The sequence below is a fragment of the Chionomys nivalis genome, chromosome 23 (assembly GCF_950005125.1).
Source record: "Chionomys nivalis chromosome 23, mChiNiv1.1, whole genome shotgun sequence".
Classification (NCBI taxonomy): domain Eukaryota; kingdom Metazoa; phylum Chordata; class Mammalia; order Rodentia; family Cricetidae; genus Chionomys; species Chionomys nivalis.
Window position 1 is genome coordinate 40,601,803 of NC_080108.1, and position 16,884 is coordinate 40,618,686.

At 49.0% G+C, this 16,884-nt stretch overlaps 1 long non-coding RNA gene and 1 pseudogene across 2 annotated transcripts; both read left to right on the top strand.

The window, feature by feature from the left end:
* The first annotated feature begins 584 nt into the window (after window positions 1-584).
* LOC130865027 (uncharacterized) lies at window positions 585-7,180 on the top strand. 2 transcript variants are annotated; one of them, XR_009056056.1, is made up of 4 exons: window positions 585-657; window positions 2,021-2,481; window positions 3,185-3,252; window positions 3,701-7,180. It is a non-coding gene; the product is annotated as an uncharacterized LOC130865027 (long non-coding RNA). The 2 variants fall into 2 exon arrangements; XR_009056055.1 differs by lacking the exon at window positions 585-657 and adding an exon at window positions 903-1,226.
* Window positions 7,181-7,849: 669 nt separating this feature from the next.
* Window positions 7,850-12,650, top strand: LOC130865132 (orphan sodium- and chloride-dependent neurotransmitter transporter NTT5-like; annotated as a pseudogene).
* The last annotated feature ends 4,234 nt before the right edge of the window (window positions 12,651-16,884 follow it).

Below are 16,884 nucleotides of genomic sequence, written 5' to 3' on the forward strand. Positions count from 1 at the left end.
TGAGGAAAATGTCTCTCCCTCTGCCAGCAACCATTAACTGTCTAGAAGGCCTCAGCCAGAGGGGGGCCTCACGCATGGTTCCCTGCTCCCTGCGGTGCCAGGTGTTCAGTTCACCAGAGACTGCAGAAGAAACAGGAAGGTTTTGGAGTCAACTGCTGGTGAACCGACTGACTAGCTTTGCAAAAGATTTTTTTTATTGTTACACAATTTACACCTTTTATCAAGTCCACACACCAAAACCTCTTACCTGAAACTCTCCAGACACAAATGCCAAGCAACTCCCAGTCACAGGACTTCTCAGTCTGCGGAGTCCTCTCACAGGCAAGTTTTGCATAGGCTTTGAATCCCTAGGAAGCTCTCAGGTAAGATTTACATACTTCAGACAGAGGGTAGCAGACAGAAATCGCAGATCAAAGCCAGGTGCTAACACTGGGACCGGATGTTGGTGGGCCCAGCAGTCTCTGCAGACCGGATGTTGGTGGGCCCAGCAGTCTCTGCAGACCGGATGTTGGTGGGCCCAGCAGTCTCTGCAGACCGGATGTTGGTGGGCCCAGCAGTCTCTGCGGGACAGGATGTTGGTTGACCCAGTAGTGCTCAGGTGCACCGCAGGCATTTGCAGCACAGCGGCTGTGAGTTCAGAAAGCAGAGCTTGCCACGGTAACCCGTTCTTCCCTCTCCCCATTGTTATTCTTTCAGTCCCCACCCTTTTTCACCCCCACTCCCAGCGACCTCTGACCTCTGCCTCATCTGAAAACTTTTTCTCTCTTCTTGTTCTCTCCTGGTGTGCACATGTGTCTTTGTCTCTCTGTCTCTTTTTTTCTTCTCCTCTCTTTCTCTCTCTCCCTCCCTCCCTCCCTCCCTCTCTCTCCCTCTCTCTCTCCTTTAATAAACGTTTACGCCTATTTTTTGTGTCTATGTGCCTTTTACCCTCTGTTTACCTGCCACTCGGCTCTCCGGCCGCATGGGCGCACACCTGCTGCTGGGAATCTGCAGTCCCCGGCGTCTCTGCGCGGCAGGTGCTCCGCGGCCATTTTAAGAATAAAACCCATAGTCAAATGAGATTTTCCAACTTATCCACTATGCGAATACACGGCTCCTGTCACTTGTTACTGCTCTTTTGTCCCTGCCTACTTCATGCACACCGTCCGCCAGTAATGAACTCACAGACGCCCCCTCTGCAGCTTTTGAGAGGCCAGACACAGCAAAGAAGATGAATTAAGAGGCAGGTGAGATGGCTTAGCAGGCAGAGACACGTGCCACAAACCTACCAACCTGAGTTTCCAGGGAACAAGATGTAGAAGCTAAGAGCTCTGACCCAGCAAGTTGTCCTCTGACCTCCGTATTTCTTGCTGTGACCGGATCCTAGTGTGGGCACAAATACACACACACACACACACACACATACACACACACACACACACAGTTTTGTTTTGTTTGGCTTTGTTTCTGTTTCGAGACAGGGTTCCTTGTAGCTGTAGCTGTCCTGGAACTCACTTTGTAGACCAGGCTGGCCTCGAACTCACAGAGATCCGCCTGCCTCTGCCTCCCGAGTGCTGGGATTAAAGCGTGCACTACTGGGGAAATTTAGACCTCCCAGTCTCCCTTACCAGGTAATGCTGAAGGTTGGGGGACCTCACTTGGAACAGCGTGGAGTAGCTGTTATCAGAAGCCTGAGTAGAGCCCCTCTCGCAGCCCACGTGGCCCCTGCTCCTCTCAGGTCTATTCATCCTCTATTCATCCTCTGAACCCTAGCCCCCAGATCCTTGGCTCCCCTTTAACAGCGCATTTGCCAGCACTACTACTTTTTGGGGGGGCGGGAGAAGGGGTTAGGAATTGTTCTAGAATTTCATGAGATGTCCTTACAATTCTAAATTTGGAGACCCTGTTTTTATTTTTATTTTAAAAAAAATCTCACATTTCCTCAAGTAAGTTCAAAAATAGGATTTGGACCTACATGTTCTAGCTCACTAACATCATAAATCTTTATTCTATCTTCTCCCTCACCCTCCACCCTTGGCAGTTTTCCTGGCATCTTTTTCCCTCCTTCATGTGCTTGTGTGAAATCTAAGGGGAAACTTGTGACCTCACTCAGCCCACGATCTAATCCTCCTGGCAAGTGGCACCGTGAGCCAACACCGTGAAATCCGGCAACCAGTGACTTAGCTCCGCCCACACCGAGCCAGAGTTCCCTGGCACCTGGGGTCTTCTTGGGGCAGCACGGGACAGAGGGAAGTAAGGGCTCCCCGCGCGAACTGCAGGTCACCGGGCTGTGGCGCCCTGGGTCTCGCGGCCAACTCCGCTGACGTCCCAGGTCGCGTGCCCAGGTCGCGTGCCCAGGCGGGTAGGGACCCTTAAGCCCTGCTCAGAGCCACAGCCCTAGAGGCACTCTTCCTGTCCGCCAAGGGGACTGACTGGACCGGACCGCTAAAGGGAAGCTGTCGGCGGGGCTGTCTCCGAAGACCCACAAACGGACCCTAGATTGTGAGTAACCCTTAAAAAACACATTTTTTAGCTTGGGCCAGACAGCACACTCTTTTAATCCCAATACTGCAGTTGCAGAGGCAGGAGGATTTATGAGTTCAAGGCCAGCTTGATCTACATAGGGAGCTCTGGGATAGCTAAAGCTACACAGTGAGACCCTATCTCAAAATAATTAGACTCAGCATTCGGGAGGCAGAGGCAGGCAGATTGCTGGGAGTTCGAGACCAGCCTACTCTACATAGCCAAGTTCTGGGACAGTCAGAGGTACATAGACCCTGTCTCAAAGTAATAAATAAATACATCATAGGAAATTACACGTGATAATAGAAGAAAATATGTAGAATTGATGAGAAACTCATATAGTACATATGAGATGTTAATACATAGTCTTGTGTATGATAATAATCACCTATAATATACTATAACAGAAGATTCCCTGTTCTCAGTGTTACAGAATAAAAAAGCTATGTGATATAAGTTTCTAAGTTTAGCTGCCTCCCCTTCTGAAACCTAAAAGGAGCAAACATTTAACATGAAGGATTTGGCAGTGGGGTCTTTTTGTTTTGTTTTGTACTCTTGAGACTAAGTCTCACTGCGTAGCCCAAGTTGGCCTTGAACTCTTGAACCTTCTGTCAGCCTCAGGAGTTCTGGTGTGCTGGGCATAAAATCAGCTAAAATCGTGGTATCTTTTGAATGTTCACAGTATCTACAGCAGGCACAGACGCTCGCAGCAGACTGTAGCTTCAATTCCAGGAGATCTGACCTCCACAGGTACCTATACTCATGTGCACCCCTCCACACACACAATTAAAAAAAAATCAGCCGGGAGGTACCTCACCCAGCAAGTAGCCTCTCTCTTCTCAAAACTTTCTGGATGGCTCCTGCTCTGTTCCCAGAGAGGATGTTGGCTGCACTCAGCCTACAAGAGAGGCCCAGAGGCACTTCCTAGCCAGAGAAAGCCTGGGATCTGCCAACATCCCTGAGGCTCAGATGGAATAAAAGAGGGCTGAGAATACCATGAGAGAACCTCAGCTCCTCTGCCTCCTGTTCTGTGGGGACCCGAGGATGCGCACAGTCCCAGCCATGTGTCCCTCACCACACTGTACACCCTCAAACCGTGAACAAAATAAATCTTTCATGTCAGGTCACAGTGAGAAGACTAATGGGAAAAGGCCCCCTCACACTGAACCCCTAGTCCTAGCAAAGTCTCTGTTTGTAGGAACGGTGCCAAGAACTGGTGTGAGGCATCCAGATGCTCACAGGGACACAGACGGAGCACAAGGAAGAAAACCATTTCTGCAGTGTGCTGGAGTAGCCCAAACCGCTTAGCCAGGGGGCCAGCTGCTTCCAGGCCTGGATGTTGTCCTTCCGTAGCCACTGTCCAATGATCATCTCCATGTACAACAGGAGAATCCCCACCAGAAGCAGCAGGATGAGGTACATCAGCAGAAAGCTGCCTTTGGAGGGGTGGGATCTTGCTCAGGCAGCTGGGAGCCCCGCAGCCCTCACACTCCTGCCTGGGGGGTCTGGACACCCCTTCCTTAACCTCACAGCATAGGCTCTGGCTTCACCTCCTCCATTCTGGTGGCACAGGTATGGGAAATGCCAAATGCTGCCAAGTCCAATGGAGAAGGCCACCGAGATCAGGGCTATTCTCTATATTCTTCTCCTGGAAGTGGTTTGGGATCTTGGTAATTCGGACCTCTCTGGTCCTGAAGCCCCAGGACATGGATGTCCATGCACACCAGAAAGCCCAGGGAGGTAGAGGTGATAGCAGAGCGAGGACAAGTCTCTGCGCGGTGAGGTGGGTGTCAGGGATGGTGACCAGAGAGTCCCGTCAAGAGCTTGCTTGAGGTAGCTATTGTCTTTTCCGTAGGACACTTACTGGGGACACTGGTGGTGTACATGAACCTGTCCTCTGGACAGCTGGAGGTCCTGAGGCTCAGCAGGAAGGAGGCCACTGGGACACTTACAAGCACTGAGATCCTCATCCTAATAATCTGATTGATATAGAGGATGACCCAGGTGGCAAAGAGGCACAGGGTGATGTTCAAGACCAGCATCTCAATCCCTTCTTCTACCTGGCTGGAGGCATCAAGGGTTGTGTGATACCAGAAATACTGGTAGGGCACTGTCCGAAGGCACTGGATCTCTGGGGGGAGAAGGAGGCAGAGATTCAGATACTTAAAGGTCACCTCAGATGGTGCCTCCAAGAGCTCTTGCAACTAACCCATCTCCCTATCCTTCTCCTTACTAGTCATACTGATGGCAAGCAAGTGCTCTCATCAGAGAGGCTTCCTGACTCAGCTTTAGCTGCAAAACCCTGCAGCTCTTTTAAGAGATCCTGCCAGGAAACACTTAAATGGTGTTGATGAAAAGCTGAAGGCATGCTTTTCGGTTTTCAGCCGTAGGAGGAAAAAGCTGTGTCGTTTAAAAATGCTGGCTTTCTGGGCTGTCCTGCCAGGGCAAAGTCTGACTCCTTTAGGCAGGCAGTCCAACTGAATGTGGTCTGTGAGCAGAATGCTGCCGCTTGCTTGCTGTCATGGACCTTAAAACCTCACAGAGTTGTGGCAATAAAAATGTCTACTGCCAGTACCTCTGCCATGAGGCTGGAAAGCTAAGGAATGGGCTGGATCCAGCCACCAAAGCCACGGCTTTAGTCCTACTGATATTGCTTGGTAAATTAAAGACTCATGTGGCCACAAGTAAAAGAAAGAGTCAAAGTCGAAGAAAACGTCTAAATGGTTTACAGTGTGTTAAGAATATATGTAAGCTAAAGGTTAAAGTTCTTAAAAAAAGAGAGTAGTTAATCCCAACACCTGGCAGGCAGAAGTAAATTGACCTCTGTGACTTCAAGGGGTAGAAGTAGATTGACCTCTGTGACTTCAAGTTGTGGTAGCACACACCTTTAAACCCAATGCCTGTGAGGCAGAGACTGAGGGATCTCTGTGAGTTCAAGGACAGCATGGTCTACAGAGTTATTACAGGACAAAGATATACAGAGAACTTGTCTCAAAAAGTAAAAGTAAAAATAAAAGTAATAGAGGTTAAAGTAAAGCCACATAAAGATGGAAAATACACAGAGAATCTTGATACTGTATGCTATTATGCTCTCTTTGAATTGTTTGAATGCTGAGGTAGGAGCAACAGCTGCTAAAAGATATTTGTTTATAAATGCTATTGAACTAACCCAAGATAGATATTTTGAAAATTCCTTGACTTCAAAATTTGGATCTAAGGATATGATACTTTGGAAAAAGAGATTCTTTTTTTGTTTTCACAGAGGATGAGACCCTGTGGATTGCTTCTATCCCAATATGGTATGATGGACCACGTCTTCCTGAAAGGTTGCTGTGAACACCCTCAGGAAATTACTTTGCTCAGCTGCCGACTGAGATGAATCTAGCGCACAGGTTATATCATGAAAGACCTGAATAACAGTGCCCCCATTCAGCATGAAGCAGTTTGGAGAGAAATAACTACATCCATATTCTCAAATATTGTTTATAAATGTTCTTTTACATTTAAAGGGGGATATGATATAGATATGAATAATTTGCCTTGGTATGGATTTTAAGGTCAATTTGTTATATGTATATGCATTTCTGATCTTGATTAAGGTATTGTGATTGTGTAGTTCACTTAAAAATGTAATATATATAGGTTGTTAATGGATAATCATCAATAATCAAGCTTGTAGTCATGTTAGATTTTCTAGATATATAGAGATATATTTCAGTTAAATAGGCATTCTTCATATCTTTCAAAGACTACAGAATATGGCATTTTAAATGTCTTAATAACTTAGGATTGTTCATGACAGTGAGACACATCTGCTCCTGATAGCACCAATCTACTTCAAGAGGAAGATGGGCATTGAAGAGGCTCCTTATGGAGTTTGATAGCCATTTGGGCAAGAAACTGCTCTTGCCTGGACTGTTGCATAAACTGGACACAGAGAACCTGCAGAGAGAGGACTGCTGAACTTGCCTAAAGGTGAGATGGTCTTTTAGGGTTCCTGCTTCATTAAAGAGTCTACAAGACATTCTGCAGGACACAGCAGATAGTGACTGAACTGTCTTTGAAATTTCCTGCTTCATGGAAATGTCTGCTGGATACTGTGAGCCTGAAGGTTGAAGATTGATGCCCCAACGGTACAAAAGAACTTTGGGTGACTGCACAGGCAGCGAGATGTCTCTGTCATTTCTAGAGTTTTGAAAGTTTCTTACTTCTTGTTTGCTTAGGTAATATTATATCATTCTGGAGTTTTTGATGGAGTTGAAGAATGGATAGTTATAGTTTTACTTAGTTATGATAAAAGATAAAATATAAATATTGTAACTGCAATTCTTGCTTGATAACTGTTTTGTTAAATGTAATTTTACTATGTTAAAGTGAAAGCCTTTCCTTTTTGTTTAAACAGAAAAAGGGAAAATGATGGAGGATAGTCATATATCTATCTGTTGTTTTCATTGGTTAATTAATAAAGAAACTGCTTGGCCTGATAGATCAGAACATAGGTGGGTGGAGTAGACAGAATAGAATGCTGGGAAGAAGGGAAGTGAGGTCAGATGCTAAGGAGCCAGCCGGCAGGTCAGACATGCTGAATCTTCCCCGGTAAGCTACCACCTCGTGGTGCTACACAGATTATTAGAAATGGGTTAATCAAGATGTGAGAATTAGCCAATAAGAGGCTGAAATTAATGGGCCAGGCAGTGTTTAAAAGAATACAATTTGTGTGTTGTTATTTTGGGGCATAAGCTAGCCAGACAGCCGGGAGCTGGCCTGCAGCTCCTTCTACAACAAACAAAAGACACAGAAGCTCGGGGGCCTGAGTTTGGTCTCCAGTACCCATATGTAAGACCAGACAGAAAGGGATCCTTGGAACCCAGAACTGGGGTGGTGGGGACAGGAGGATCCAGGGTCCTAGTCTAATCAGCGTGTTCCAGGGCAGTGAGACCTGTCTCAGGAACAAGGTGGACAGCGAGAAGGAGTGGAATTAGCAGGGCCCAGACTGCATGCTAGAACTCACAGGTAAAAGGGCAGAACAGAAACATAAGAGACTGGACCTAGGAACGTGATTCTGGGCGGTTTGGGAGTGTGGGTGGCATTGGGGTGGGTGCTGGGACGCTCCTGTCATACGTAACCTTTTGTGTGTACAGCGGGGTCTGCACAAGCCTTTGGAAGCCAGAGGTCAACCTTTGTTGTCTTTCCTTAGACACTGCCCTCCTTGTTCACCTCCCACTGACCGGTTCACTCTCTAGCCCCCCCAGCACCTCCCTCCTCCTCATAGCATCCTGCCCACCCTCAGCCTTACTAATGTTTTCTCTATCTTCCTTCTCCTGCTTCTTGTGACCTACCTGCCTAGATGCTGATTTTCTCCATATTCTTCCCCTATGTCCTCCTCTGCTGCTTCCTCATCCGCAGTCTCTTCCTGCCATGAGCGTTGGCTAGCCTCAGGCGCCCTGGTGACCATAGAGGCGAGTCCCTCTCTACCTCACTCCCTAGGCCTCGCAGGTTCGTTGCTCTGTCGGCCTCACCTCACCTGGGAACCCTCTCTTCCACAGCTATCTTGTCATCGCTGGACACATGGCGTCAGGCTGGAGGCCATGTGCTTTACTTCCTTGGCCTTGACATGGGCACCATCATCACTTTCTCTTCCTACCAGACTAGAGGTGACAACTACATCAAGTTGGCCTCCTTTATGGCCATGGCCAATCTGGTGATGTAGCTACTGAGCAGGGCCATCATCTTTCTGGTGCTAGGCTTCTGGACCACAACCAGCGGGCCCAACTGTGTTGAGAAGTGAGTGGTACAACCTGGCAATGCTAGCAGAAGTTTTTCCTTCTCAGCTTCCCTTCAGCACCACAGTCCTGTCAGTCAGACCCTTCCGTTGAACCCCACTTCACCTCATCCTCACAGTAAACAACCGCTGCCTAACGGATGAGGACAGTTCCAGAAATTGCAGATGAAGCTAAGGATCATTTTCAAGTTGCCTATTTAACCTGCAAGGCTGCTGTCACAGCTTACCATGATGTCACAGCTGCCACGATGCGGGCGGCGGCTGTTGGCAAGGGCTGTGTTTGAGTTGGGAAGCACCAAGTGTTTGCGCTTTGCCCAGTCGCTCTGCTTTTTTTTTTTCTAGGTGTAGCCAGATACTGGGGGTTTTTTTTTTGCTTTGTTTTGTTTTTGTTGTTTGAGACAAGGTCTCACTGTCTATCCATGGCTGGCCTGTACTTCACTCTGTAGACCAGGCTGGCTTCACATTCGTAGAGATCCGCCTGTCTCTGCCTCCCAGTGCTGGGATTAAAGGTGTGTGCCAGGACTAGCGAGATTGCTCATTGGTTAAGAACACTGACAGCAGCCAGGTGGTGGTGGCACACTCTGGAGGCCCTGGCAGTTGGTTCTCTGAGTTCGAGGCCAGCCTGATCTACAGAGCGAGTTCCAGGACAGCCAGGGCTACACAAAGAAACCCTGTCTCAAGAAACCAAAACAAACAAGCAAACTTGCTGCTCTTCCATAGGACCCGGGGTTCAGTACTCAGCACCCATATGTTGACTTTCAAACATTATATAGGTCCAGCCCAGGGACCCAACACCCTCTTCTGGCCTCTGAGGACATTGCCCACACAAGGTGGACAAACACACACATACATGAAGACAAAACAACCATACACACAAGATAATAAAGGTATGTGCCATCACAATGGGCACAGAACTGGAATTTGTTTTGTATACACCAATTTTCTTATACACTTTGAATTATTTTATCTTTTGAGATATTGTCATGTAATTCCCCCTCCCTTCCTTCCGAGTCCTCCCACAAGCCTCTCCTTGCTTTTTTGTTTCATTGCTGTAGCATTCAGAGGCTTAAGAGTTTTCCTTCCAGTTAGGATGTCAAGGGTTAGCAATTTCTGTCTGTCTGTTTGCTTGGTGCATGTGTGCACCTGCATGTGCATGTCTGGGCATGCATGTAGAGGTCAGAACACAATTTTGTGGAGTCTGCTTCTCTCTTGCGTGGTTCAGAGATCAAACTCCAAGTTTGAATGGCAAGTGATCTGTCCACTGAACTATCCCATGGGCCTAACTCTTTTGAGTTGTTTTGTTTTTCTCACTGTAGCTCTGGCTGTCCTGGAACTCACTCTGTAGACCAGGTTGGCCTCGAACTCAAAGATCTACCTGCCTCTGCTTCCTGAGTGCTGGGATTAAAGGCGTACATTACCACCACCTGGTTTTTTTAAAAGGCAGTGTCTCATGTTGCCAAAGCTGGCCTTGATCTGTCTAGTAGCTAAGGATGACCTTGAACTTCTGACCCCTCCTTGTCCTCTTGAATGCTGAGGTGACAGGCATGTGCCACCACACCCAGCTTGCACCTGAGAAGCTGAAGGGAAGGCTGCAGCGAGACCACACTGCGCACGTGCTGCGATGACTGTCAGCTACAGACTCAGAGGTTCAGGCAGAAACTGAGAGCCAGTGTGCAGGGAAGCTAGAGGAAGCCTTGTGCTTTGTTGGTGGGTGTGTAAATTCACGCACTGCCTTTGGAGACAAGTACTTCTCACAGTCAATCACTTGTTCAGTGACCCAAACGATGACTGACCATTGACTACCTGTAGGTAAACATGGAAGTACAATCTGAGACCCTAGCAGTAAGATTTCATAAAAAAGTTAGCATAACCATCCAACTAATGGAATACCAGGCACTAATGAAAAGGACTTGACTAACGCTGTGTTTCGGGGCCTTCATGTCTTAGACACTGTCTTAGCTCTGGTTACTATTGTTATGAAGAGACACCATGACTACAACAACTCTTGTAAAGAAAACATTTAATTGGGGTGGCTCACGTACACACACACATATCACATACAACCACACACACACCACACACATCACACACTCACCATACACATCACATACATCACACCACACACACAAACACACCACACACATCACATACCACACACAGAGCCCCCAACCATGGACTTCCAGAGCCATGATAGCGTACATCTGTATGCGATTCTCCTCCTCCTTGGTTGGTGATGCTTGGGGAGCCAAACCATTCTCTATCGTCTTCTTTTCTCTTCCTACGCTAGCAGGAGTGTCAACAATCTGGTCGATATGATAATCAAAGGTGTGCTGTCCCAGGCTGCCTGACCTCCCCAAGGCACCATTCATAAACCTCCAGTAGAATACATGGACTGGATCAGTCAGCTCCCCAGTAAACTCCAGGCGGATGTGGTCCATTTCTCCCCACCCTGCAGCATCCTGGTACAGAAGGAAAAGGTATGTTTGTCAAGGAGGCTGGTCTGGCGGCCTCCCCGCAGCCAAGAGTTCTGATCTTGGCTCCCCTCCACATCTATGTGCCACAGCTCCATTGTAGCTCACTTCAAGGGACCCAGAAAATGAATGTCACTCAGGTTACACAGTCAAGGAGGGACAACTTTGGACACTTTAACCTCCTCGATTTCCACGCTGAGTGGCAGACATGACTAATGAAGTGCTCTCCTAACCCCATCCATCCAGACCCTGCCCTGCCTTAGAGCTCTTCTCCCCACAGTTCACGGAGGGCCCTGGCCTGGCATACGTGGCCTTCTCTCAAGTCATCTTTTTCATCGCCCTTGTCTTCATGGGTCTGGCCACAGTGACAACGCTCCTGGAGAGTATTGTGCTTCCTCTGCAGAGAAACATCCCAACCTTCACGAAGTATCCCAAGCTGATACCAGGTACAAAAGCCCCTACCTGTAATCTTCCTCTCACTTACCTCACCTGAAGCATCCCAGGGTCACATGGACCCCCTAGCTCACAACCCCCAGTGTACCCCATCCACGTCCACCCTTAGTGACTGTCTGCTTGGGAGGACTTCTGGGCAGCCTTGTCCAATTCAGTCATTCCGGCAGCTACGTGGTGTTCCTGTTTGATGACCACCTGGTCCCTATGGTCCTCGTCATTATTGTGGTGCTCCAGAACCTTTCCCTGGCTTTTGTCTATGGAATCAGGAGGTAATTTCCAATCCCTGGGGGGGGTCTTAGCTATCCAATCTATTCTAGGCCTTCAGGGGGCAGAGGCACTGCACAGGAGTCAAAGTCCTCAGAGAGTGGGCAGATCCTCCAGGAAGATGCATTCCTAAGTGCACTGCAGGCCAAGGGCCGTGGTGGTACCATCTGTGGACTGAACGATTCTCATGGGTAACAAAACATGGTCCAGAGCCAGGGAGGCCTGGTCCCCCACACTAAGCATCAGGAGTTTCCAAGAGTTGGGGATAGAAGGTCTACCTATGCCCAGGTATGCCCAGGCCTTACGTCCTGATGGCTGCCTCCTTCATCCAGGTTCAGGGCTGAGATTTTTTACCAGCTGGGCCGCTGGGCACCATTCACCTTCTTGTGGACTTACGTGACCCTGCCTGCTCTGCTGGTGCTGCTCACCATCTACTTCCTGAATCTCTACCACAGGAAGACCCTCTACTATATCTCCTGGAATGACAGTATGGTGCGCCCTGGGGACCTGGCACCCCACCCTGTGGCTCTTACACTTAGGGACCTGGAGACCCCAAACCCCAAGCACATAGACTCAGCCCCCCATCCTGCATCTCCTACCCCCAGGACTTGGGGAACCCTGTGCCCAGAGTATTCAGACTGAGTCCTCACCTGTAATCTCCTGCCCTGGGGACACTGCACCCAGACTGAGCTCTTCCCCCTGTGGTCCACTGTCCCTGTCTCCAGAGCCAGGAAGTGAAGCAGCCTTACCAGAATAGTCCTGGGCTGGGTCACCTTCCTCAGCGTCCTGGCTCTGCTGCCCATCCCTGTGTATCCGCTGCAGCACTGGTGGAACCAGGACGACCAGGTCATCTGTGAGGTCTTTAAAAAGCCTTCATCCTCCAAAAGGACAGAAATGCGATCCAACAAGGTCAGCCAGCGGCCTGCATATGTGCTAAGAAGACTCACACTCAGAGGCCAGGACAAAGGTGGCCAGGTTCCACTCCCAAGAAAGAACCCCACAGATGACATCCCCCTTCAACCCTAAACCTGTTGACAAGAAGTGACAGTGAAATTTTCTCCAGTTTCTGCCTTCAAGGTGACTCCACTGTCCCCAACAATCCTGAGGCACCAAAGCCCACTGTCCTCCCAGCAGGTGACCTTGGCTGCCACAGCACTGGACAGAAAGGACAGGCATAGGCTTCTGAAGTGGCCATGTTATCTGTTTTTAGTTTCTGGTGATGCACATCAAGCCAGTCCCCGCCCCACAGAAAGCAGAAGACAGGTATGTGGAAACCCAGCGGGAACTTCTGTGAGAGCCCTCACTGGGTTTCAGCTGGACACGCCAACTCAAAGCCCGTCTTCCAGCAGTTTGGATGCTGTGCCCAGGGCCCCCTGACTCTCTGAGATATGGACACAACTTTGGTGTGCCCAGGTCGGACAGAGTGCTCCCTCTAGCCCTGCCTAGTCCTTTTGCCTGTCAACTGTATGGCCTATCTCCCAGGGACAGTGATCTCACGTGCTGCCAAGACAGCATTTGTGGTCTGTTAATAAATGAGGTTGGTGAATTACATACAGGCTATGGGCACATGCTTCTCACTCTCTCACACACACTTCACACATACCCGCTGTGGGCACAGTGTTCTCTCTCTCACACACACACTTCACACATACCCGCTGTGGGCACAGGGTTCTCTCTCTCTTACACACACACTTCACACATACCCGCTGTGGGCACAGGGTTCTCTCTCACACACACACTTCACACATACCTGCCATGGGCACAGTGTTCCCTCTCTCACACACACACTTCACACATACCTGCCGTGGGCACAGTGTTCCCTCTCTCACACACACACTTCACACATACCTGCTGTGGGCACAGTGTTCTCTCTCACACACACTTCACACAGTAGCTTTGGGACTTGGGACCCTTCGGCTGTGTGGACACAAGTTCTAAGCAGCCCACCCATGAGGAAACTGCAGGAGGCACTTCCTCCCAGTGTCTAACCCCATACCAGCCACCATGCTGACCCCAGGACTGAGTCTGCCCCAAGGTCCACGTCACTGCTGTCACCGAGAAGGTGAGGCACTGGAACCACACCTGACTGTAGGACTCCGCCCACCATGATAAGCTTGATAGGAGCAGACCACCCAAAGGAAGTTCTTAACTTTCAACCATTATCACCTGCCAGTGTAGGACTCAGCCATCGAAAAGTTTAATGGAGGCCTGGGTGTCAGCAGTTTACCCTGAAGCAATAACTGGTTGCAGGAAGGACCATGAACTGAGATTACCCAGCACCACCCAAGAACAGACCATCCAAAGGAAATTCCTAGGATCACCTGCCAGCACACTCACCAGGACACCCTAGACAAGTGTCAGCCAATCAAGGGCCCTGAACCTCAGAAACCCCTCACCCCCACCTTTACTACTATAAAAGCCCAATTCTAACTGAGCTTGGGGCTCTCTAGTTATTCCAATACGTTGGACATGCAGAGAGACTGAGTTTGCAAACTTGATTAAAATAAAGGCTCTTTGCCTTTATATATGGGATTCCGTCTCCTTGTTGGCTTTTGCGGGGACTTTATGGATTTGGGTATAACACCACCACCTCTGGTTGTTTCTTTTTAATCTCACAGGTGTGACACCTTTTTCTGTATCCATAAAGTCCTTTGACCACGACCCTGTTTGCAGTTGAGGCAGGGGGAGGAGTGGGTGAGTGTGGGTGGCAGCGTCACAGAGTGAAGAGCACAGTGGGCAGAGTCCAAGTTTCCCAAGGCTGTGCTTGTACTCAGAGGGACTAGCCACTGGGTGACACCAGGGTGACTTCACAGGGATTGTCTTTGTCTAGCAGAGCAGAGGCAGGAGGGAGCCACCTCCACCCTGTGTCTCAGGAGCAAGGGCCAGACATTATTCTGGGTCTAGGGAAGAGGCTGAAGTCTGGACACACAGCTCTAGGGAGGAGGGCTCTGGTCTAAGGGATGAGGGTTTGGGTGTGTACCCCTGAGACGGAGGGAGAGGATTCAGGGCCTGGAGCTTTGGGTCTGGACTCCTGGGTAAAGGTGGAGAACTGGAGTCTGCACTACAGGGTTGCTGGAAGAGGGGTAATCTTGGACAAAAGCATGAAGAGTGTGTGAGGATCTCCCCCAGGATCTGAGCGTTGGTCTCGTGTCTTCCACAGCAGTCAGTGCCCAGGATGCTGAACCGGCCTCTCTAGCAGGTTGAACAGCAGCACTCAGTGTGGGGAAAGGTGGTTGGGGTTTAAGTTGCCAAGGCCCACAAGGTCACTTTCCAGCCTGGACATGCGGCACAGAGGCCACAATCCTCAAAATTGTGTCTCCATCCACAAGAACAGCGTCCTCCTCATCCCTCCCTCTCGTCACGGTCTGTTCTACAGGCACTTATGGCTTCTGTCTCTTCCTCTCTGTCCTGGCTGGCTTTATGTCAACTTGACACAAGCTGGAGTCGTCTGAGAGGAGGGGACCTCAGTTGAGAAAATTCCTCAGTAAGATCTGGCTGTATGTAAGCTTGTAGGGTATTTTCTTAATTAGTGATTGATGGGGGAAGGTCTAGCCCCTTATGGGTGGTACTGTCCCTGGGCTGGTGGTCCTGTGTTCTATAAGAAAGCAGCTGATCAAGCCAAGGGGAACAAGCCAGTAAGCAGCATCCATCCAGGGGCCTCTGTATCAGTTCCTGCCTCTAGGTTTCTTGCTTGCTTTAGTTCCTGTCCTGACCTCCTTTGATGGTGGGCTACAACATGAAGTGTAAGCCAAATAACTCACTCACTCCTTAGCTTGCTTTTGGTCATGGTGGCCCTTACTAAGACACCCTCAGTTATTTTCTCACCCCCCTTTTCCTTTTGACAGGGTCTTAGGGCTCAGGTTGTCCTTGAACTCATGATATAGCCAAAGATAGACTTGAATTTCTGATCCTTCTGCTTCTGTCTCCAAAGTGCTGGTATCAACGCCTGGTCTGTGAGATGCAGTGGTTTGAACCAGGGCTTCATGTCCGCTAGGCGAGCGCTCCACCAGCCCAGCCAGCCTCAGCATTCTGTCTTTCTGGAATCATGTCTCTATTTCTTCCATATGCCTCATTTTCACAGGACTGAGGTTCTCTCTGGTTGGTGGGCCCAGACAGGTGGTCATAGGGAGCCAGTCAGGGAGACTGCCCGTGTGTCCAGATACTAAATGAAGGTTTGTTCCCAGAGTTTATGTTTGTCACTCAAACTTAGTGACATACAATGGCATATGTGGTGGTTGGAATGAGAATGGCCCCCGTGAGCCCATAAATTTATATTCTTAGTCTTCTGTTGAACTGCTTAGAAAGATTAGGAGGTGTGGCCTTGCTAGAGTAAGTGTGTTGCTGGGGGTGGGTTCTAAGGTTTCAAAAGCCCGAACCAGACCCAGTCTCTCTCTCTCTCTCTCTCTCTCTCTCTCTCTCTCTCTCTCTCTCTCTCTCTCCTGCTTGCACATTACCACGCTCCGTACCGTGAAGATGATGGAGTACGCCTCAGAAACTGTAGGCAAACCCCAATTAAATTCTTTCTTTTATAAGAGTCGTCTTGGCCACGGTGTCCCTTCACAACAATAGACCGGTGACTAAGATAGACGTTGGTACCAAGGAGCAGGGTATTGTTGTGACAAGCCTGACCATGCTGGACTTCAGGACTTCAGGTTAGAAAAGTTGCCGAATGCTTTAAGTGGGGCTTAAAGGGCCATCCTAGTGGGAGTAAGCCAGTAAGCACCACCCCTTCACGGCTTCTGCATCAGCTCCTGCTGCTAGGTTCCTGCGTTAGGTCTGCCTGGCTCCCTCCAGTGATGGGCAGTGTCAGTGATGTGGAGCTTGTTTTTGGTCGTGGTGTTTCATCACAGCAATAGTAACCCTGATTAGGACATCATGGACGTGGCCGTATTCCGCTGTGGATCGCTGGCACGGCTAGAGAACTGATGGGGATGACACCGTCATCTGGCCCACACAGGTGGAGCTGATTGACCACAACGTTGGAATTAACATACATAAATTGATATGAAAGGATGAGACATGGGTAAATATAGAAAAATCAGATCTAATTCAGTTTCCAGTATAAATTTGGATAGCTTATGTACCATTTACAAATATTTGCACAAGAGACTGGATGTGCAAGAAGTGGGGTCTCAAAAAGTTTGCACAGGGGAAGATGCTGACATTTACTGAGGTCCCAGCTCTATGTTTGGGAGTTGCTCGGAATCTGGTTTAATGTGTCCTTATGTGTTGGATCTCTGTGGCTTGGTGTACAATTTCAAATCTCCACCAGGGGGCTTTGTGTACCCCAATGACAGAATTCCTCATCCGCAGGGATCTGTGGTACATTGAGTATACGCCCAGTCTAAACCCTTGACAGTCAACATACGAGCTCTGTTTCTTGGAAGAATTTATTTGATCACACAGCTCTTT